Below are 24,783 nucleotides of genomic sequence, written 5' to 3'. Positions count from 1 at the left end.
CACTTACCTTTATCTGATGCCATGGCCTTTGCAGCCGTGGATTTGCTTGTTCATTTTCAGACTGAGGACTCCATCAGGCTAAGCTCGGAGAGCCATGCCCGTGGCTTGCATCTGGCGTCTATCAGCATGCGATTTGCCTGGGCTCTGGGAGGCTGTTCTGTGGTAAACCTGGTGTAAGTTCGTCCTACCATGATACACCTTCATTTATTTAAATTACCCTAGTGTGTGCTTTATTTATATTTATGGACTTTGTCAACAGCACACCTGTTTCTACATTTCCTGCCTTGACTCTTACCAACTAGCAGAGGGTTGGTTCTCCCAAGCATGGGCTCTGCAGTCAGACAGCCTTGAGTTTTGGGTAAAATAATACCCGCTGTGTGACACGGGGCAAGTCACTTAACCTCTCTGAGCCTGGTTTTCATCATGCGTAAATGCCATGAGAAAGATAACGCACATTACATGCTTAGCATGATGCCTAGCACACAGGAAGCATGCAGTCGACTTTTAGTGGGAGCCTCACAGGTTTTAGTGTGAGCCTCACAATGAACAGAGTGTGGAAAAGCAGGCTAAGGGCCAGCCCTGGGAAGGTGATGAAGGGGAAAATAAAAAGGTGGCTAACTTTAAAAAAAGAAAAAAGAAATTGCGATTTTTTTTCTAGGACGAAATTAAACACCTAGCTGTAAACTTGTGCGAAGCCCCACAGGTTGGCACCTAGGAGCCAAATCTAGTACGGACGGTGGCAGAGAGACCCGTGAATGCTGCTTTGTCTCGTCACAGCTCCTGGAGGGGTGCAGGGGTTAGACATGTTGGGGGGGACAGCAGTAACTCAGCAGGGCCGCCTTCTGAGGATGCTGCCTTGGCCCGTCACAGGGGTCCTGAGGCTTGTTCAGTGTCCCTCTCCTACCCAGCTGCACGCCCGCCCTGAGCTGAGCCAGGTCTTCAGTTTCTTTTTACTCAGGTGTGCACAGAGTCACTGCTCTGGAGCTCAGAGCCGGCTGGAGGGGCTCAGGACTGAGGGGAGGGCGTGGGGCTGGTGGGCATGGGTGTCCGTGCAGAAGGCCGTGGGTTCTGGGAAGGCTTCCAGAACGGGCAGAGCCGGTACGGGGTGGTTATATCTACACAGGGCTTACATGAGGTGTGTCTCCTGACTGAAGCCCTGACTGAAGCAAAGACGAACTTGCGTGAAGTAGTTGTGCATGTGTGTGCTGTGCATGCCCATGTGAGTATGTGCACACACACGTATGTGTGCATGTGTGCACTCACATGTGTGCATGTGTATGTGTGTGCATGTGTGTGCTTGTATGCTTATCCATGTGTGCATGAGCATGCATGTGAATGTGTGTGCTGAAGCAGATGTGTGCGTGCGTGTGCGCATGCATGTGCAGGCCCGTGGGTGTGCACGCATGTGTAGGCTCGTGTGTGCGCGCGTGCATGTGCAGGCCCGTGTGTGTGCGCGTATGTGCAGGCCCGTGTGTGTGCGCGCATGTGCAGGCCCGTGTGTGTGCGCGTGCATGTGCAGGCCCGTGTGTGTGCGCGTATGTGCAGGCCCGTGTGTGTGCGCGCATGTGCAGGCCCGTGTGTGTGCGCGTGCATGTGCAGGCCCGTGTGTGTGCGCGTGCATGTGCAGACCCGTGTGTGTGCGCGCATGTGCAGGCCCGTGTGTGTGCGCGTGCATGTGCAGACCCGTGTGTGTGCGCGCATGTGCAGGCCCGTGTGTGTGCGCGCATGTGCAGACCCGTGTGTGTGCGCGCATGTGCAGGCCCGTGTGTGCGCGCGTGCATGTGCAGGCCCGTGTGTGTGCGCGTGCATGTGCAGGCCCGTGTGTGTGCGCGCATGTGCAGGCCCGTGTGTGTGCGCGTATGTGCAGGCCCGTGTGTGTGCGCGTGCATGTGCAGACCCGTGTGTGTGCGCGCATGTGCAGGCCCGTGTGTGCGCGCGTGCATGTGCAGGCCCGTGTGTGTGCGCGTGCATGTGCAGGCCCGTGTGTGTGCGCGCATGTGCAGGCCCGTGTGTGTGCGCGCATGTGCAGGCCCGTGTGTGCGCGCGTGCATGTGCAGGCCCGTGTGTGTGCGTGTGCATGTGCAGACCCGTGTGTGTGCGCGCATGTGCAGGCCCGTGTGTGTGCGCGTACATGTGCAGACCCGTGTGTGTGTGTGCGCATGTGCAGGCCCGTGTGTGTGCGCGTGCATGTGCAGACCCGTGTGTGTGCGCGCATGTGCAGGCCCGTGTGTGTGCGCGCATGTGCAGACCCGTGTGTGTGCGCGCATGTGCAGGCCCGTGTGTGCGCGCGTGCATGTGCAGGCCCGTGTGTGTGTGCGCGCATGTGCAGGCCCGTGTGTGCGCGCGTGCATGTGCAGGCCCGTGTGTGTGTGTGCGCGTGCATGTGCAGGCCCGTGTGTGTGCGCGTGCATGTGCAGGCCCGTGTGTGTGTGTGCGCATGTGCAGGCCCGTGTGTGTGCGCGTGCATGTGCAGACCCGTGTGTGTGCGCGCATGTGCAGGCCCGTGTGTGTGCGCATGCATGTGCAGGCCCGTGGGTGTGCACGCATGTGTAGGCTCGTGTGTGCGCGCGTGCATGTGTAGGCCCGTGTGTGCGCGTGCATGTGCAGGTCCGTGTGTGCACGCGCATGTGCAGGCCCGTGTGTGCGCGTGCATGTGCACGTGTGTGTGTGTGACAGAGAGAGAGAGAGAGACAGGGACAGAACAATCACTAAACCTAATGGGTCCTCAGGAATCCCATTCTCCTTTAAATCCCCTAAATCTTATAAAAACACAGCTCCTCAGCAGGAGCGCCTCACAGCCAAACCCTGACCCTGCCCCGCCGTGTCTCCATAGTCGTCCCCGGAGCCGCCTGAAGGTCCTGACCGTGATACAGTAAGATTCAAGACACTAATAATGGCAAACCATCCGTGAGTTCCCATTCTAAGTAGGTAGTGTCCACACGTGCTGTCACCTTATCTCCAAGAAAACCTAGAAAAGCATGTCGTTATTTGATTTGAAATTTACAGGTTTGGAAACAGAGGCACTGGGAGCTGAGGTGACTTGCCCAAGGTCGCCTGGCGACCCTGGGTGGTGCTGAGAGCCCGCCTGTTCCAGGGCCCCTGGTGATGCTCGTCACCCCCTGCCCCCCCAGCAGAGGCCGGGGAGTTGTACCTCCCGCGCCCACTTCCTTCGGAAGACTGTCCACGCTCTGCTTTGGCCCAGTAACGCACACGTGGGGACCGAGCTCCCGGGTCCGCCCTGACATTCCGGTGGCCCCATCCGTCCCTGCTCTTGCTTTGTCCCTTCCTTTCGCCGGGTTTCTCCTTAATTTTGATCTTCCATGGTTGGCCCCTAGTTCTTGAGGGGGCTTTTCCGAGACCTCTAGCTGCTTGGTGTGTTAGACGCGGAATGAGCACACGAAGAGAGCCCCGACTGTGACGACATGCGGCCGGGCTGCTTCCCTCGTGCTGCCCGGGTCACACGTTTATTTTATTTTTATAATGAGCCTCTGCCTCTGGTCTCCGCTGTGCACTAATTGCCTGTTCCCATAGAAAGAATGTCAACCACACTTTGCTGAAACCAAGAGAATCACACAATAACGATCTGTTAATTTCTTCCAAACTATGATTTATTTATTTGCCTACTTTTCTCTTTATGATGGTGAAGGGATCGAGCGGCGAACAAGAGGGAACGTGTAATTCAAGTTTATTTACTGTGATCACGTTCTTCCACTGAGACCCTAAAAATTCCTACAGAACACTATAACTTTTCACCCCTCTGACTTTGAAAAACTAGATCCCTCTTTTAGGACGTTTGAACCAAGCTTGAGGTCAGAGCAGGGACGAGCCTGCTCCAGAAGGAGCCCCCCGGGGATACCCGGCAGAGGCAGGGGGCTCGGGGCCGCCTTCCACATCCGGCAGGAGCAGGCCCAGTGTCCGGACCCCGGATGCTTCGAGGGGCCCTTAGAAATGTCTTAATTTCATTTAAACTTATAATAAAGGCAGTGAATATAATCAAAGCTAGATTATATTTGTGTTTATATCAATGTGGTTGTAAAATATAATTTTTAAGATCTCTTTATGGTGAAGGGACCCATGGAAGTCGTGACACAGCCGGGTGTTCTCTCATTGCCCACGGCCGCAGGCTCCCTCACTCCTCCCTCTTCTTCCCCCTTCTCTCCCCCTCTCCATTCTCATTGTTTTGCTGTCCTTCTCAGGAATCCCTGTTTAACACCCAAACAGCAGGTGCTGACCTTTCTAAGGAGCCAGTTGGTGGAGCCGCACGGGGCTGACCCCGGCAGGGTCCTGGGTGGCATCCCGGCCTGGCCCGAGGCGCTCCTCCCGCGCCGTATTGAGCTTCTCTGCGGCTGCTCCGCGGATGAAAAGCAGTCACCAAATGACAGAAGAGAAATCGCACCCACACACAGACAGGAGCGGCCCAAGTGTCCCCTCGGGGGTCCCTGGAGATCTGGGCACATTCAGGGCTTCCTGCCGCTGACCCTGACAGGCTGGTGCAGCCCGGCCTGGACCTCTTCACGCCAGGGGCAGACGTGGAAAGCTGATGTCTTACCCAAAGCCCCTGGGCCTCGTCGGTGGCGGAGTCCATCTGAGCCCCCGGGTGCCCTTCCAACCTTCATTTCCCGGGACCGTACTTCAGAGACCTTTCCTTTGATTTGGCACTAAAGACCCATTGATGCCCCCTGAGGAGCCAGAGGTCAACGCAGAGCGAGATGAATGCGGGGACACAGAGACACTAGATGTCCAACATGACCCTCCTGAAAAAGCCTCAGCACAAGTCGACACTATGCATCAGGCCTTATTTATGGTGTACGCGCCAGGCTCCAAGCCGCGGCCCTTCCACGGATTTCGCTGCTCTTTAGGGGGGAGTGAGCCCCTGTCTCCCTCCGCACCCCGCCCCAGTCCAGGTCCTCCTGTCGGATGGAGCCTTGCTGCCGGCCCACCGCTCCGTCCGCGGGAAGCCCAGACTCAGGCCCGTCCTCATACTAACTGCCCAGCAGAAGGCCCAACGATGCCTTTAAGGCCCCTAAGAATGTTTTCAAGGATGATTCACGGGACGTGGGCCCTGCTCTTGCGAGGTCGCAGTCAGCGGGCTGAGAGTAGCTGCCGGACCCCAACCAGGCGGGGAAGGGGAGAGGGGGCCGCGGAGGCGCCCAGCGTCCTTCCAGACGCCTGGTCACGCACACCCCACGTGTGGTTATAAGGACGGCAGGACAGACACGCAAGCGAAAGGACAGGGACATGCCTATTGCACGTGGCGCGTGGCTTTACGCAGAGTGGCTCTTCGTCCACACACGTACCCTCGACTTTGGGTTTATAGAAGTGGGGACAGTATTTAAGCACTTCCGTGCCACCTGGGTTTCAACTTTCCTACCCCTTTAAAAAAAGCCTGTGTTTTTTTTTTTTTAAAAGATTTTATTTATTTGACAGAGAGAGAGAGAGCGAGAGAGGGAACACAAGCAGGGGGAGTGGGAGAGGGAGAAGCAGGCCTCCCGCTGAGCAGGGAGCCCGATGCGGGGCTCGATCCCAGGACCCTGGGACCATGACCTGAGCCGAAGGCAGACGCTTAACGACTGAGCCACCCAGGCGCCCCCAAAAAGCCTGTTTTTTAATAACATTTTCCTGTAGTTCAAGCTTCTATATCCGTGTTTGCATCCCCGCATGGTATCCCTTAACTGGATAGACTGTAATGAACGGAACGTCCTCGCGTTGCAAATGGCTCAGTTTTTTCCCCAATAGCTTTGCTATCCTCCGGGTGCAGAGTAGTTGACAAAGACAATTTGGCGTTTTGTTTCCCCTTCGTAGAAGAATACGAAGGGGTGCGGGTTCTTTGTACCCCTTCTCCCTGGGTTGGGCTTTCGGTTTTTGCTCTCCCTCTTTTTTAAAGGGAAACCAAAAGCCTGAGTTCCTTAGCGGCAGGGGCGTGAGGATGCTTTTGTTTGGGTAAGTTTCACTTTACTGAGGGGATTATGCAAAGTGGCTTTGTCTGGGGAGGAGCTGGGGTTTATAAATGGGGGGGGGTCACAGAATGTGTGCCTGGCTAGGCACTGGGAATGGTGGCCGGGGGGCTGGCTTTGGGCAGGGGGCTCTCAGCCTTGGCAAGCGTCCCCACCCCCCTGCAAGGCTTGGAAGCAGGGGGCATGACCAGAAGAGACTCTGCCAGCTTGGACAAAGAAACCCTCCATCTCCACCAAGACTGGGCTCAATGGAAGATTCCTGATTCCTTTGACTGGAGTCTCTCGGGAGAGGAATCTCCCCAAACAGCCAAGATTGATTTCCCACCTTCCTGGCATGATTGGGTGCGGATGCTGTTCTCTTCATTTTAATTTGAAAGTTATAAAGTGATACTGATATTTCTTGCATATCCAAGTCCCCATGGTAAGAAATTGACTCCATGACGAAAATTTCAGTAAACATCTTTGCAGGAATCTGCAGTTATCTCCTGCAGATGCAATTCTAAAAGTGGGAAGGCTGGGTTAAAAAGGATGTGCATTTTTAAAGGCCTTTTAAATTAACCCCCAGAAAGTGTTGAGTGCATGTCCACACCCATTGGTGTGATTAGGGAATGCGCATTTTCCACATAGCAGCTTCTGGTCCCTCTCGGCCGTGGAATCCTGAAGCCTCCTGCCTTGGCCTTGGAGAAAGTTTCCAAATGAGACAGCAGTTTGGTTTTCTAGAAGGAACTCCCTGGAATCCTTTCTCAGCTGGGGTTCCATGAGAGAATAAAGCCATATAGAAAATGATTTGAGGGGGGGCGGAGCAAGATGGCGGAGGAGTAGGAGACCTGGATTTCGTCTCCTCTCAGGAATTCAGCTGGATAGGGATCAAACCATTCTGAACACCTACAAACTCAACAGGAGATCAAAGAAAAGAAGAGCAACAACTCTCTGAACAGAAAAGCGACCACTTTTTGGAAGGTAGGACGTGCGGAGAAGTGAATCCGAGGCGATATTCGGGAGGATAGACGGCGGGGGAGGGGCCTCCGTCGGCCGCTTCTGGCAAGTGATAGAGCCACAGAGCACAAAACCGGAACTTTTAAAAGTCTGCTCCGCTGAGGGACGTCACTCTGGTGGCGAAGTGGGGGGTGGAACCCTCGCGGGACAGTGTGGTCTCAGGACCCTTGGGGTCACAGAAAGACCGGGGGTGCCTGAGTGCGGCAGAGCTCCCAGGGATCGGAGCAGGGAAGCCGGCTGCAGAGACGGAGCCCAGGCGCGGGCTCTCAGCTCGGGGTTGCTATAAACCGTGATCCGCGGCACAGTCGGGCCCTGCTCCTCCAGCAGGGACCCAACAAGCGGCAGATCCGGGGAGACTCACCTTCTTCCCCCGGGAGGAGAGGTGCGGGAGCGCACCGCGGGGATCTGCTGGGTTTGGAGACTCCACCCGGGGTCGGGTGCCAGATAGAAAGGCGCGGTCACAGGCCGGGTGAGCGAGGAGTGTGGCCGGAGACCGGGGAGACGGGAGTGACTGACTGCTTTTCTCTGGGGGCTCGCTGAGGAGCGGGACCCTGAGTTCTCGGCTCCTCCGGGGCGGAGACTGGGAGGCCGCCATTTTCACTCTCCGCCTCCAAAGCTGTACGGAAAGCTTGCAGGGAACAAAAGCTCCGGAGAGCAAACCCGAGCAGATTACTTAGCCCGGACCGGCAAGGGCGGGGCAATTTTGCCTCCGGCAAAGACATTTGGGAACCACGGCAACAGGCCCCTCCCCCAGAAGATCAGCGAGAACAGCCAGCCAAGACCAAGTTTACCCATCAATGAGAACGGCAGAACTCCAGCGCTAGGGGAATACTGCACATAGAATTCATGGCTTTTTTACCATGATTCTTTAGTCTTTCAAAGTTAATTATTTTTTTTAACTGTCTTTTTTTCTTTTTTCCTTTTTTCTTTTTTTTTGAATTTTTCTTTTTCCCTTTTTCAACCAACATCTTATCAATCCCTTTTTTAAAAAAAAAACATTTTTATTTTTCATTTTTAAAGTCATATTCTATCCCTTCATAGTAGTTACCCGTATTTTGGGCATATATATATATAAGTTGTTCTCTCCTTAAAATCTTGAGATAGTTTCTTCTAACAGATCAAAATATACTCTAAATCTCTAGTGTATGGTTTTTTTCTACTCCCCTGCCTGATCACATTCTCTCCCTTTTTTCTTTCTTTCTTTCTTTTTTTTTTAATCCTCTTCTTTCTTTTTTCAAACAACTTATCAAATCCTTTTTTTAAAATTTTTTATAATTTCCATCTTTACAGTCATATTCCATCCCTTCATCATATCAACCCTTATTTTTGTACATATATAAGTTTTTCTTTCTTTAAAATTTTGAGAGAGACTTTCTTTTAACAGACCAAAATACACCCAAAACCTAGTGTGTGGCACTGATCTATAATCCAGCCTGATCATATTTGATCACATTCTGTTTTTGTTTTGTTTTGTTTTGTTCTGCTTTTGTTTGTTTTTATCTTTATCTTTATCTTTTTTCTTTTTTTCTTTCCTTTTCTTTTTTCTCTCTTTCCCTTTCTTTTCCCACTGCTTCAGGTCTTTTCTGATTTGTTTAGAGTATATTTTCTGGGGACGTTGTTACCCTGCTAGCATTTTGTTCTCTCATTAATCTATTCTCCTCTGCACAAAATGACAAGACGGAAAAAATCACCTCAACAAAAAGAACAAGAGGTAGTACCGACTGCCAGGGACCTACTCAATACGGACATTAGTACGATGTCAGATCTAGAGTTCAGAATCATCACTTTAAAGATACTAGCTGGGCTTGAAAAAAACATGGAAGTTATTAGAGAAACCCTTTCTGGAGAAGTAAAAGAACTAAAATCGAACCAAGTAGAAATCAAAAAGGCTATTAATGAGGTGCAATCAAATATGGGGGCGCTAACTGCTAGGATAAATGAGGCAGAAGAAAGAATCAGCGAGATAGAAGACCAAATGATGGAAAATAAAGAAGCTGAGAAAAAGAGAGATAAACAACTACTGGATCACGAGGGCAGAATTCGAGAGATAAATGATACCATAAGACGAAACAACATTAGAATAATTGGGATCCCAGAAGAAGAAGAAAGAGAGAGAGGGGCAGAAGGTATAATGGAGCAAATTATAGCAGAGAACTTCCCTAATTTGGGGAAGGAAACAGGCATCAAAATCCAGGAAGCACAGAGAACCCCTCTCAAAATCAATAAAAATAGGTCAACACCCCGACATCTAATAGTAAAACTTACGAGTCTCAGAGACAAAGAGAAAATCCTGAAAGCAGCTCGGGAGAAGAGATATGTAACCTACAATGGTAGAAACATTAGATTGGCAACAGACTTATCCACAGAGACCTGGCAGGCCAGAAAGGACTGGCAGGACATATTCAGAGCACTAAATGAGAAAAATATGCAGCCAAGAATACTATATCCAGCTAGGCTGTCATTGAAAATTGAAGGAGAGATAAAAAGCTTCCAGGACAAACAAAAACTAAAGGAATTTGCAAACACGAAACCAGCCCTACAACAAATATTGAAAGGGGTCCTCTAAGCAAAGAGAGAGCCTAAAAGCAACATAGACCAGAAAGGAACACAAACAATATACAGTAACACTCACTTTACAGGCAATACAATGGCACTGAACTCCTATCTTTCAATAGTTACCCTGAATGTAAATGGGCTAAATGCCCCAATCAAAAGACACAGGCTATCAGATTGGATTAAAAAACAAGACCCATCGATATGCTGTCTGCAAGAGACTCATTTTAGACCCAAAGACACCCCCAGATTGAAAGTGAGGGGGTGGAAAACCATTTACCATGCTAATGGACAACAAAAGAAAGCTGGGGTGGCAATCCTTATATCAGACAAATTAGATTTTAAACCAAAGACTGTAATAAGAGATGAGGAAGGACACTATATCCTACTTAAAGGGTCTATCCAACAAGAAGATCTAACAATTGTAAATATCTATGCCCCTAACATGGGAGCAGCCAATTATATAAGGCAATTAATAACAAAAGCAAAGAAACACATCGACAACAATACAATAATAGTGGGGGACTTTAACACCCCCCTCACTGAAATGGACAGATCGTCTAAGCAAAAGATCAACAAGGAAATAAAGACTTTAAATGACACACTGGACCAAATGGACTTCACAGACATATTCAGAACATTCCATCCCAAAGCAACGGAATACACATTCTTCTCTAGTGCCCATGGAACATTCTCCAGAATAGATCACATCCTAGGTCATAAATCAGGACTCAACCGGTACCAGAAGATTGGGATCATCCCCTGCCTATTTTCAGACCACAATGCTTTGAAACTAGAACTCAATCACAAGAGGAAAGTCAGAAAGAACTCAAATACATGGAGGCTAAAGAGCATCCTACTGAAGAATGAATGGGTCAACCAGGAAATTAAAGAAGAATTAAAAAAATTCATGGAAACCAATGAAAATGAAAACACAACTATTCAAAATCTTTGGGATACAGCAAAGGCAGTCCTAAGAGGAAAGTATATAGCAATACAAGCCTTTCTCAAGAAACAAGAAAGGTCTCAAGTACACAACCTAACCCTACACCTAAAGGAGCTGGAGAAAGAACAGCAAATAAAGCCTAAACCCAGCAGGAGAAGAGAAATAATAAAGATCAGAGCAGAAATCAATGAAATAGAAACCAAAAGAACAGTAGAACAGATCAACGAAACTAGGAGCTGGTTCTTTGAAAGAATTAACAAGATTGATAAGCCCCTGGCCAGACTTATCAAAAAGAAAAGAGAAATGACCCAAATCAACAAAATCATGAATGAAAGAGGAGAAATCACAACCAACACCAAAGAAATACAAACAATTATAAGAACATATTATGAGCAACTCTATGCCAACAAATTAGATAACCTGGAAGTAATGGATGCATTCCTAGAGATGTATCAACTACCAAAACTGAACCAGGAAGAAATAGAACACCTGAACAGACCTATAACCACTAAGGAAATAGAAGCAGTCATCAAAAATCTCCCAAAACACAAAAGCCCAGGGCCAGATGGCTTCCCAGGGGAATTCTACCAAACATTTCAAGAAGAATTAATACCTATCCTTCTGAAACTGTTCCAAAAAATAGAAATGGAAGGAAAACTTCCAAACTCATTTTATGAGGCCAGCATTACCTTGATCCCAAAACCAGACAAAGACCCCATTAAAAAGGAGAATTACAGACCAATATCCCTGATGAACATGGATGCAAAAATTCTCACCAAAATACTAGCCAATAGGATCCAACAGTACATTAAAAGGATTATTCACCACGACCAAGTCGGATTTATCCCTGGGCTGCAAGGTTGGTTCAACATCCGCAAATCAATCAACGTGATACAATACATTAACAAAAGAAAAAACAAGAATCACATGATCCTCTCAATAGATGCAGAAAAAGCATTTGACAAAGTACAGCATCCTTTCTTGATCAAAACTCTTCAGAGTATAGGGATAGAGGGTACATACCTCAATATCATAAAAGCCATCTATGAAAAACCTACAGCGAATATCATTCTCAATGGGGAAAAACTGAGAGCTTTCCCCCTAAGGTCAGGAACGCGGCAGGGATGTCCACTATCACCACTGCTATTCAACATAGTATTGGAAGTCCTAGCCACAGCAATCAGACAACAAAAAGAAATCAAAGGCATCCAAATTGGCAAAGAAGAAGTCAAACTCTCACTCTTTGCAGATGATATGATACTTTATGTGGAAAACCCCAAAGACTCCACCCCAAAACTGCTAGAACTCATACAGGAATTCAGTCAAGTGGCAGGATATAAAATCAATGCACAGAAGTCAGTGGCATTCCTATACACCAACAACAAGTCAGAAGAAAGAGAAATTAAGGAGTCGATCCCATTTACAATTGCACCCAAAACCATAAGATACCTAGGAATAAATCTAACCAAAGAGGCAAAGGATCTGTACTCAGAAAACTATAAAATACTCATGAAAGAAATTGAGGAAGACACAAAGAAATGGAAAAACGTTCCATGCTCATGGATTGGAAGAACAAATATTGTGAAGATGTCAATCCTACCTAGAGCAATCTACACATTCAATGCAATCCCCATCAAAATACCATCCACTTTCTTCAAAGAAATGGAACAAATAATCCTAAAATTTGTATGGAACCAGAAAAGACCCCGCATAGCCAGAGGAATGTTGAAAAAGAAAAGCAAAGCTGGCGGCATCACAATTCCAGACTTCCAGCTCTACTACAAAGCTGTCATCATCAAGACAGTATGGTACTGGCACAAAAACAGACACATAGATCAATGGAACAGAATAGAGAGCCCAGAAATGGACCCTCAACTCTATGGTCAACTAATCTTCGACAAAGCAGGAAAGAATGTCCAATGGAAAAAAGACAGTCTCTTCAACAAATGGTGTTGGGAAAATTGGACAGCCACATGCAGAAGAATGAAACTGGACCATTTCCTTACACCACACACAAAAATAGACTCCAAATGGTTGAAAGACCTCAATGTGAGACAGGAGTCCATCAAAATCCTAAAGGAGAACACAGGCAGCAACCTCTTCGACCTCAGCCGCAGCAACTTCTTCCTAGAAACATCGCCAAAGGCAAGGGAAGCAAGGGCAAAAATGAACTATTGGGACTTCATCAAGATAAAAAGCTTTTGCAAAGCAAAGGAAACAGTCAACAAAACCAAAAGACAACTGACAGAATGGGAGAAGATATTTGCAAATGACATATCAGATAAAGGGCTAGTATCCAAAATCTATAAAGAACTCATCAAACTCAACACCAAAAGAACAAAGAATCCAATCAAGAAATGGGCAGAAGACATGAACAGACATTTCTCCAAAGAAGACATCCAAATGGCCAACAGACACATGAAAAAGTGTTCAATATCGCTCGGCATCAGGGAAATCCAAATCAAAACCTCAATGAGATACCACCTCACACCAGTCAGAATGGCTAAAATTAACAAGTCAGGAAATGACAGATGTTGGCGGGGATGCGGAGAAAGGGGAACCCTCCTACACTGTTGGTGGGAATGCAAGCTGGTGCAGCCACTCTGGAAAACAGTATGGAGGTTCCTCAAAAAGTTGAAAATAGAGCTACCATATGATCCAGCAATTGCACTACTGGGTATTTACCCCAAAGATACAAAAGTAGGGACCCGAAAGGCTACGTGCACCCCGATGTTTATAGCAGCAATGTCCACAATAGCCAAACTGTGGAAAGAGCCAAGATGTCCATCAACAGATGAATGGATAAAGAAGATGTGGTATATATATGCAATGGAATATTATGCAGCCATCAAAAGGAATAAGATCTTGCCATTTGCAACGACGTGGATGGAACTGGAGGGTATTATGCTGAGCGAAATAAGTCAAACAGAGAAAGACATGTATCATATGACCTCACTGATATGAGGAATTCTTAATCTCAGGAAACAAACTGAGGGTTGCTGGAGTGGGGGGTGGGGTGGGAGGGATGGGGTGACTGGGTGATGGACACTGGGGAGGGTATGTGTTCTGGTAAGCGCTGTGAATTGTGCAGGACTGTTGAATCTCAGATCTGTACCTCTGAAACAAATAATGCAATATATGTTAAGAAAGAAAAAAAGAAGAAGAAGAATGTAGCAGGAGGGGAAGAATGAAGGGGGGGAAATCGGAGGGGGAGAAGAACCATGAGAGACGATGGACTCTGAAAAACAAACTGGGGGTTCTAGAGGGGAGGGGGTTGGGAGGATGGGTTAGCCTGGTGATGGGTATTGAGGAGGGCACGTTCTGCATGGAGCACTGGGTGTTATGCACAAACAATGAATCATGGAACACTATATCTAAAACTAATGATGTAATGTATGGGGATTAACATAACAATAAAAAATTAAATAAAAAAAAAAAAGAAAAAAAAAAAAAAAAAAGAAAATGATTTGAGTGGCTACTCCTATTCTCCCAAGGTTGGTAAGTAGCTAGAACTATTCTACATTCGTGGGGAAGGAGTTAATTCAGTGCTCACAAGGTCTGCCTTGGGGCTTCTGGGCTTAATTCTGTCCTGGAGGGGGACCCAGTTGGGAAAGGCTGCTAGAGCCTTGCCATCCCTGGGCCCTGGCTGCATCCCCGGAAGACTTTTCCTTGACCATACGGGGGGCGAGTGTGCAGGCGAACGCCTTCTTTGGGAGCTACACAGCTTCCGCTGCCCTCACCACCCCCCTGCCCCCCGCCAAGCACAAGCATTATGGTGAACAGTCAGAACTCTTTTTTTTTTAATGGAGTTTCTTTAGCAATTTATAATTCCCTTTAGAACTTGGAAGACTTCTGATTTCTTTATTTTCATTCAGTGCTATGTGCTAGCAACCCCCCCCCCAATTTCCGTCTTGGTTTCCTTGCTCCCCACCCTGCACACTCTGCGTCAGGCAGCTACCTCCCTTCTGTGGAAAGCCACACTCGAGAAGGCCACGCCCTTAGTGCCACCGGTGCCTGGGGCCACTCGAGTCCCCTGAGACCTTTCACTGTTTTTTGTTTTTTGCCACCCAAAGCCTTTTCCAGTCCCCATCTTGTGCTGTGCGGGGTCTAGAAGGCTTTGGCTTTTTCACTGCTCACTGTTGCAAATGCCTGGCATCTTTCTGTTCTCCTTCATTTGTGCCTAAAAACCAGCCACATCATTCCTGAGTGTAGCTCTTTCCTGTAAGACCTTGTCAAAGCCAGCAAGGAACAGCCGACACAGACCGCTCCTGCTCTGTCTTCCATCCTCTTCTGTGGGATCAGGACGCACCTGGTCTGCCTTTTCAGGGGGCAGGAGACAGGCTTTCTGAACGCTTTGCCTCCGTGTAACATGGAAATCCAGCCTCCTGACCCATCACGTGCGTCCTTTCTCCACTGCCTGCTCAGCCAACCCCACCTTCAGTGATGGAATCTCAGTGGCAGGAAGAGCCTCAGATCTCAGTGGCTTAACACTGTGACTGTCTTCTTTGCTCACGCCAACTTCCAAGTGCGCTTTCATGGTTAGGAGGCTCTCCTGGCTGGCTTAGCTCTCCTGCTGCTGCTGATCATTAAAATGGTAAGACCAAATATGAACTCTCTCTCTTTTCTCTCTCCTCCCTCCCTCCCTTCCTCCCTCCCTCCCTCCTTCCCTCCTTTACTTCTTTCCTCTCTTCGTTCTTCCTCTTTCCTTCCTTTCTCTCTCTCTTCCATTTGACAGAAACTGCTTTCAGGCCACTTGAAATCAAAATGTTCTAGCCTTCACCTTTAGCTGTGTGACTTTGACTAGCCATCTGTTCTCCCACAGCCTCAGTTTACTCATCTGTCCAATGGGAGTCTCCGGTAGGCATTCTATCATATTCCCTACAAACATTCCAACAGGGAAGGACACTATGATTCTGGAAATAGGATTTCTTTTTTCTTTTCTCTCCACTCAATCCTGTAAAGACTCCTAGCATTCTGGGAAAGAATTAGCAACACTGAAAGTTATGAAGGCTGGATTTCCCCCTGGCTACAGCTGCCTGCTTTCTGTGGTGTGAATGGGACGTGGTGCTGGACTTACACCACGCTCGGATCTGTAAGAGCAGCTGTAAATCCTTGCCCTGGATTTTGAACCAAGCATAAATATGTGTGTCAGACCAACTTCCTTGCCCATGCAAGCTGCTGTTTATCAGTTTATAAAGCAAATTTCATCTTCTGTTTACCACACCTTTAAAACCATGTATTCACTTCTATAGAAATGAGATATATTACCTACCCAGAAATCTGCTGCATTATTTAAAGAGCAATCACATATCTGTCTTACCTCTAGTAATTGAGGGTAAACCCCCTGAGAGCAGAGACTGGTATGGAGTATAATTTTCATCCTCTCTAGGACCTGGGATATGGGGACAGGCTGGGGACATACTTGTTAGGGAGGAAGCCTGGTTATGTTAGCCCTTGGCTTTCCCTGGTTTCTCTTTATTCAGTCTGACCATTCTTGGCTCTCTCCACCTACTTACCAACTACGTACCACTCTGCCAAGTCTGTGCTTGTGGGAGATGTCTCACGTGGGAACAACCTAGGGATCTGAAGATCCCAAACCAGTATGACAGACCAGGCATGGGAATGGGGAGAGCATTCTTAAGAGGCCATAATATTGCAGTCTCCCTGTGATACCCAGCAAGAGTAGCACCCACGATACCTGAGCCCAAGTGGAAATAACGGTGACTTTCTGTACAAGTTGAGAAGATGATGGGAACGTGCAGTCTGGGAAGATGCCAGAAAGCTGGACCACTTGTAGATAAATAATAGCTCTTTCCTTCTTTACTGCTTGGAAATCGATCAAGAATCCTCATGTTTTATTCTGATAAAGAAGCCTCTGCTACTGTTGAATATCCTACGAAGGTAGCTTCATAGACCAAACAACTTCTAGTTGTTCTACAGTCAGCTAGGTCTGGGTTGGAGTCTTGGCTCTGCTTTTACTGACTAGTGGGAACCTGGACAAGTTACTTTGTCTCTCTGAATCTCTGTTTCCTCACCTGTAAGATGGGTAATAGGAGGGTTGTTGTAAGAATTAAAATGTATTTAAAGCACTTAGCTCGATATCTGGAACAATGGGAAGTCATGTGTTAAGGTTCCTTTTAAGTACATGAGAAAACATGCAGGCTCAGGATCGTTGGACAATAGGAAATTCCCAAGGAAGTACAGAGCTTTACAGCTTACAGTATGCTCTCATTCTCATGGTCTCTGCTGATCCCCACGAAGGCCCTGTTATTAGGGTTGGCATGAATTTAAAGTCTTTGGGTGGCTTACCTGAAATTATTCACTGAGTAGGAAAGCATCAGGAACCAGAACCAGAAGCAGAACCAGATATTCTGACCACTTCCCTGTCCTCATCATTCCCTGGAAATCATGATGTCCAGATTGTACATGTAATTTAATATCAGCCTGTGTTTTTCAGCTTTAGATCTGAAAAATGTTCTACTTCTCAAGATAATGACAGAAGCCTGTAAAAGCCAGCTGGCCAAATTATAAAATTACATTTATGTTTCGTTACTAATAGTTATCAAAATTTTTTTGTTATTTATTCTATAGTAGTTGCACATATAATTTATTCCATCTAGTTGACCACCAGATGCTACCGTAGTGAAAATTTTCAGAATTTGTCTGTTTTTTTCCACTTTCCCCTTAAATTCCTTAGACCAAGGGTAGAGAAACTCCAATCTTACTTGGTTATAAACAAGTTTAAGAAACAAATGTTCTATCTCTCATGCTCCATCTCAATTATCTTCAACAAACATAATCATATCTGCATCTAAGAGAAACTTCCTTGGCCTGAAAAGGCACAAGCATTCAAGTTGTTGGCACTGGAGGGATATAGCAGGTCATCTCCACTTGGGGGCGTGGGTCCCAGAGAGGGGGTATCAGGTCCAGAACTCCCGACTCCCATTTCTTTATTATTTCCACCACAACAAGCTGTGGGATTCTCTGAGATCTTAAGTAAGAGATGGGTGTAAACAGTAGGGCAGGGAAACCGAAGGAAACTTTTGAGAGATGCTTAAGAGTTGGGGGCAAGTAGAGAAGACAGTAGACAAGGAAGGATGAGCAGCCTGTTAGCCGTTGAAATGTTTACCCCAGGAGCTGGGGATGATAAGAGGGTTATATTAGGGTTATTTGGAATAATAGCTGTCCAAAGTCCTGGGCACAAGCAAAGGAATGTGGAAAGGAAGTTAATCATGTTTTCTTCCTATTAATGGTTAATGGATATTTTAAGAAAACTTAAAATGCTCCTTCCCCATCCATCTCAGGATGTCTGTCTGTCCGGTGCAAAGATCTTGTGTTCCTGGTCCAGCACAGCACATGGCACATTGTGAGAACTCAGGAATACTCATGGGCTGAATATAATCTCTTCACAAGTAGGGCTCACAATGGCCTCTGGTGTTCAAAGGGAACAACAGTCATATTAATGTGATTAAATAAGCCTAAGCACTTCAAAGCCGTATACATTTATTTGGCTAATTCATAGCCTAGGGTTTCTATGTTAATTGTTTGAGTCCCCTGGAATAAATACCTCAACCAAGAGGGTTCAAAACAGCTATGGAGCAAAATGATTCTAAAGGAGCTCAATTTTGAAATAAAGTCATATTTGTTTTTATCTGAATATTAAAACAATCCTGAAAATGCCATGAATGGGCGTGCCCTTTGTGCCCCTGCAAATGCTGTTCCCTTGCCTACAATTACTGCGTCTTCAGCCACCCACTCTGGCCTCCTTGCCTGAGAAACTCACACTGTTGCTTCCGGAGATAGTTGCTTTCTCCGTCCTGTTGCTGCTGTACAATATTTGTTTTTACGAAAACACTTACATCACATATTATTTGCTTTCGTTTGGTCTCTTCCGCTGATTACAAGTTCCTTAAGGACAACTCCTTCAGTTACAAATGAACTCAGACTCCTTCCGAGGACCTAGTACAGTTCCCAGATTTTAGAGATATAATCATGTTTTATAGACTTAATCAAGGAATTTAGATGAAGTTGGCTGATTTTCCTTCCTCTTCCTGTGACATGGTGGAATGAGCACTAACACTGGAGTTGTAAACCTGGTGTTCTATGGTTTATGCTTATGACTTAGGGCATGTGCCTTGGACCCTCCACATTGATGAGCCTCTCAGTTGCAGACAACAGAATCTTCTCCACTTGGTCTAGAAAAACAAGATATAGTTCATAACATCAGTTCACAACATCAGGGGGAGAATGGAAGAGACTTGAGCTTCTTGGAACATCTCCAAAAACCACACCACTGAACAGAGCCAACAAGGGAGAGTCCTCCTCTACCTGGTCAGGAAGCTGCCCAGTCTAGAAGTTTCCACCACAGCTTCCTGCTCTGGAATGACACTCTTCTGCTTAACTTGGCTCTGGGAAAATGAGCACCTTGAACCTTGCCTCTTTCCCCACTTGTAAATTCATCTGGATGGTGTGGCCAAAACCATGTAGGCCTCTAGCCTAACAGAGTCTGGGAGGTGGTTTTAGCTTTCAGACTTTGACTCAGGAGACCTACGAGGAGTGGGGTGGGATGGAAATCCAGTGAGGCCACCGTGGCATCTGCCACTCAGCACCTCATCCCTAGGAGCACAACAGGTATAAAAACAATGGTGGTGATAGTTGACCTTCAGTTGAGCACTTAGCCTGCACCATGTGCTCCTGGACGTCCTTTCTAGTCTTTATCCACCTAGTCCTCTAACAAATTGTGTACATTATTATAATCTTCATTTCAGAGATGCAGAAGTAGAGGTTCAAAACAGCTAAGTAACTTGCCCAAAGTCACGATGCTGTTAACAGCAGAGGCAGAGTGTGAACCTATGTTCTTAGCTACCTCTCCTCTCAACCGCAGAGGATTATCCAACCTTTTGTATAAGAACAAGCATGTCACATTGCCTTGTCACCTGTGAAGAATCCTGCCGAACATGTTTTAACATTTTTCTTAATCATGTAGTTGAGAATCATTATCCCCATTTCACAGAGGAAGTGACTGAGGCCCTAGGAGCATAGCCATGGGGATGGTTTTCTCAGGCCTGGGTCCCTGGTCCTCAGTCATGTGTCCTCTTCTGCATCATATATTTAGTAATTGTCACAGAGACTCCAGAAGGAAAATGCAAGGGTCATGGACCTATGGTTCCCCATGCCTCTTCCCCCTGAGGCTGTGTGTGGACCACTCTGTGTCACACGAAGTGAGAAACACTAACTCTGAAAGCTGAATTGTTTAGTAAAGGGAGGGAGACGAGGACACATACTTCAGCTTTTAGAGATCTATGGTATGATGAAACCCACATAAAAGAATCACAGTTTGTAGAAATATTAACAAAAGCTTTCGGGCACAAATTACAGCCTATGCAATAATACAGTAGAGACTTTTAAATTGAATACTGTCATTGTTAAGAGAGTAGAGCTCCTGCACCTAGAATCAGATATGGTGGGATATTTTCAATTAATGCGAGGACTAAAGAATATAGTTTGGGTGCACTGAGTTGAAGAAAAGTGCCAAATAAAATAACATTTCATACCAATAATTGATATAAGAACTAAAACATTAATATATAGTTTAAAGCATCAAGATGACATGTAATAATTTCCAGGCTTTTTATTAAAACTAACTCTAATTTTGGCTCTGTCTTTAAAAGTTTTGACTTTAAATGATACAATGCGTTACCAAGCTCAGGACCGGAAGCTGAACTGCCCAGTGACACAGCAGCAATGACCAAACTGTAAGGAATTAACATGGATGTTTAACCAATTACATATTTTTTTCTTCTGCTGTGATGGCACTAAATGCTTGCTGGAACCATTTTCTGTTACTGTATTTATTGTCCGAGAAGTGCTTCTGCCCATACATTTCAGCCATACACTGTTGACTCTTTCAGCGATGCCTCCTATGTCTTCACGGGCTAGAATCTGGAAATCTCTGGTCTGTTTACCTACATCAGAGGTTTGAACAAAGTTTTGTTTGTTGTGCATTTAGCAGCAGAAGCGCTTCTGTTCTCAGAGAAGAAATCCTACCTAGAAACAGTGGTTCTGGGCAGCCTGAGGGGTAGATAAGGAGACTGTGGGGGTGAATGTACACTTGGGTTTGCGCGTTTGCTCTTGGACTTGTGAACTCCAGGACTCGGGCAGGAGAGCTAGTTCTCTGGCTTCCCCCTTCTTCCTTTCTTTACTCTTGTGTGGTCTTAGGGAAATCCCTTGACTGCATTGAAGCTCACTTTCCTCATCTGTAAAAGGGGTAAATGTTAGTACTCTGCTCACTGGGTTGTTCTAAGGATAGGAGACAGGGGCGCCCAGAAAGCTCACAGCACAGCACCTGCTTCCCCCTGTCCCTGAGGGGGATCAGTCCCTGCTCCCTCTACTCTTCATTTCTAACCCCGCTGACTAATAAACACTTTGGGATTTTAGCTTTCCCAGAACTGGCCCACCCGTCTGAGACTTCTGCTGGAGTACCAGACACCTGTTGGCATCAATGGCCCCATCTTTGGCCAACACTCCTCCAGTTTCTCTTAGCCATAGTGGGATTGCAAAAGCAGGAGTCCTAGGGAGCAGGTGGGAACCTGACCCACACAAGCCTGCTTAGGTGTTTTCTCCGGGGCATTACTTGAAAGAAGACAGTTGGAACCTATTCATTCAGACGAGAGTCCTTAGACTATTCTTCTGGTGCTGGAGGCTGTTTCCGGGACTCGCACGCAGGCCTCCAGCTCTCCTTGGCTCTCAGCATTACCATCCAAGCAGGGAACAGACTGGTTGCTCTGGCCTTTCCCACCTGCCTGGTACGGCCAGATTCTAGAAGACCAGAGGCAGGCGGGAATGCCCCTGGACTTGGAGCCTGTTCACCAGCATCCAGCCCTGTTACTTCCCCTTCTAGAAGTCTCTCTCCACTACCTGTCTTTCTAGTTTTCTTTTCTTTTCCACAGAAAAACTCTTGCCTGATTTCCCTCCTTTATGGACATTTCCCTCTGCAGCACCTGTCTGCCCCACCTCATGCATTACAAGCAACATATATTAGAAATGCATCTTGCTTGGAATAAAACTTTTGAAGACACATTAACACAGAACCTAATAAGATATGTCATCAGTGAACTATTTTCACTGCATCCTTTATTATTTTAGATTTTTTTTTTTTTTTAATGAGCAGCCTTCTTGCACTAAGCCCCACCTCACTCTGCTCCTGGAACAGAATGTCACACCATGTAACTGGGGCTTTAGCCTCGAACCATGGGGCACCTTCTGTTCTTAGAAATATTCAGCTGTATTCTCATTCGCCACCCTGCCCCCACTCCTTTGGTTAACTATTAGTCATGCAGAGCACCTTTTTGTTTGTTTTGTTTTAAAGATTTTTATTTATTCATTTGAGAGACAGAGAGAGAGATAGAGAAAGAGAAAGAGAGCACGACCAGAGGGAGAAGCAGGCTTCCCGCTGAGCAGGGAGCCCAATGTGGGGCTCGATCCCAGGGCCCGGGGATCATGACCTGAGCTGAAGGCAGACGCTTAATGACTGAGCCACCCACGCACCCCATTTGTTTTGTTTTAATGAGCTGCCATCGTGTATATCTCCCACAGTGGGAAGCTTCTGACCTCTGCCTCGGTGGTCCTTCCTTCTCCATCCACGTTGGCTTGTGACGTCATTCCAGGCAAAAGGATTCAGTCGGGGAAACATTAACTTGTGTGAGTGCGTGTGTTTCAAAGTCACTTTGGAAAAAGGAGGTTTGTTATGGCATCTACTGTCATGGAAAACACATAGCATGTTATGGTGATTTCAAAAAACCTTTTTAATATTTCCCCTGAAATATTAACCTGTTTACAGCTCACTTAAAATCAATAATTAAAACCAGTGTGCAAGTAAAAGTCTTCCAACCTTCAAGGTCTTTCTCTCCAGACACCACTTATCGATAATCATCAATCACCACTCAGTCTTGAAGGAATCATTCATTTACTTATTGTCGTCCTCACAAGGGATTAGGGCCACATGCTCGAACACAACAGGCACCAAAAGGAAAGGGCCAAGGATGCGTAGAAAAAGCTAACTCTGGTGAGTAAAGCAGTAGGCTGCAAACATATTATGCAAGAAGTTTCTAGAAGACACTATAGATCGCTTGTTCCCAACCACTCACAAACCCTGTTTTCCCTCCCTGCCCTCTGTGCAGGATGCTGTGGAGCTCAAGTGTCTTCTCAGCCACCCTCGTGCCAAGGATCACCACGTGACCTGCTCTGGCTGGCGAGATGTCTTCTGCTGGGACTTTCCGTTTCTTTGCTGCCATTTTCTATTTTTCATCTGTTTCAAGTGTGTTCCTACTCATCGAAGCATTCTTTAAAGTCTCTGTCAGGGGGCGCCTGGGTGGCTCAGTCAATTAAGCATCTGCCTTTGGCTTAGGTCATGATCCCGGGGTCCTGGGATTGAGTTCCGCATCGTGATCCCTACTCAGTGGGGGGACTGCTTCTCCCTCTGCCTGAGCTCCCCCTGCTTGTGTTCAAGCATTGTGACATTGTGTGTCAAATAAATGAATAAAATCTTTAAAAAAAATTTTTAAAAATAATAAAAAATATACTCTGTCAGATAATCCTAAAATCTCTTTCATGTCAGAGTTGGCACGTCTCAATTGTCTGTTTTTGTTTTTGCTTTTCTTAAATTCACGTGGAGATATTCCTGGGTGTAGGTATGACAAATGACTTGTGATGGAGGCCTGGACATTTTTGTATAACCATGGTCCAAGGCTTCGGGTCTTATTTAATTCTGCTTCGGTTGTCTTTTCTCAACACCATTCTGACAGGGATGGGGGTACTTCTTGCTACAGTCAGGTGAAGGAAGGGGTTCGGGGTCCCCCACTACCTCTGATGACACCCCGTGCTTGTGGAGGGCTCCTCCTTACTGTCAGACGAGCATGGCAGTTTTGGGTCCCCACCTGGTCCCCTCTGACACAGTAGAGTTGGAGTGCACGACCAGTCATCAGTGACGGTTTACGGCTCCTCATTTGGCCGTCTCTGACACCATCTGGGGTGTGTGTGTGTGTGTGTAAGTGTGTACAAGTCTGTGTGTGTGTTGGGATGCCTTGTTACAACCTTGTGGGGAGGGGCACCGATTTTTCTGTGGTATTTGGCTGGAGGAGAAAGGTTGCTGTCTAAAAGATTTCTGTTTTTCTAAGTTGCCACTTCCTCGATTCTTTGTCAAGAGAGAAAAGGCTTTCTTGGAGCTTTCTGTCTGTGCCTTTTGGAGTTTCCTCGTTGCCAACCTCTTTGGCTCCAAATCTGGACTACATAAGGTGAAAAGAAAACCCAGGGACCTCTCCACTGTTTTGTTCCTAGAGTCCTGAGGTCCCCAGCTGGTCTGTCTTCTTCTGCTCATGTTTCAGAGTCCTCTTATATTTGTTTTAAATACAATGTCCAAGGTTTTTTGTTGTACTTAGCAGGAGGAACAGGGACAAGTACATCTCCTTCCTGGAAGCAGGAGTGCATGTGATGTATTCTGAGATCCCAGGGTGGGCTTCTTTTTAAAAGGGAAAGCTCAGCTGGTAGGAACCTTGGCTTTGTGCCCTCTGCCTTTCCATGAACGTGATGCAGATGTTGGAGATGGTCCTAGCCATCCTGTGACCATGCGCATGAAAGGCAGATGGCCACAGGTAACAGAGCTGGAACACACACAGGGGCCCGAGTGGCCATCTTCTGTCAGTTCTTGTTATAAGAAAAGAACAAATCCCTATGTGCTTGTCATTGTTTACAGCCTAATTTAATTCTATGAGATACAAAGCTCATTTGTTACATGAGTTGGTGAATCAGTTTAGTGGTAATTATCCCAGGGACCTTGTAGTCTCTCTCTCTCTCAACTCTCCCCCTCTTACCACGATTACCTTTAATTTGTCCATGGGCTCAACACCGTAGGGATATGTTTGAGTTTTGCCAAAATATGCACCCTTTGGTATATTTGCCTTCCTTACACTTTTTCAGTTCCAAGGATAAATCGTTATAGGTGATGTGAAAATAAAAATAAACAGGCTTTTTATTACTTTAATAAAGAAAGGGGTGAACGAAATGGGTGAAGGGGGTCAAAAGGTGCAAATTTGCAGTGATTAAATAAATAAGTCATGAGGATATAATGTAATATCTCATAGCGACTATAGTTAATGCTGTATTGCATATTTGCTAAGAGAGTAGATCTTAAAAGTTCTCATCATAAGAAAAAAACATTGTAACTATGTATGGTGATGGATGTTAATTAGATTATTGGGGTGATCATTTTGCAACGTATACAAATATTGAAGCATTATGTTGTTCAGCTGAAACTACTATAATACTATATGTCAATTA

At 46.5% G+C, this 24,783-nt stretch overlaps 1 long non-coding RNA gene across 1 annotated transcript; it reads left to right on the top strand.

The window, feature by feature from the left end:
* Positions 1-5,435: 5,435 nt before the first annotated feature.
* Positions 5,436-22,948, top strand: LOC118518380 (uncharacterized). Its single transcript, XR_013450241.1, has 3 exons — positions 5,436-5,940; positions 14,641-15,043; positions 22,629-22,948. It is a non-coding gene; the product is annotated as an uncharacterized LOC118518380 (long non-coding RNA).
* Positions 22,949-24,783: the final 1,835 nt, after the last annotated feature.

The sequence above is a fragment of the Halichoerus grypus genome, chromosome 8, assembly GCF_964656455.1.
Source record: "Halichoerus grypus chromosome 8, mHalGry1.hap1.1, whole genome shotgun sequence".
NCBI lineage: Eukaryota > Metazoa > Chordata > Mammalia > Carnivora > Phocidae > Halichoerus > Halichoerus grypus.
The sequence above is the reverse complement of the archived record's forward strand: the minus strand, read 5'-3'. Positions and strand labels throughout refer to the sequence as shown.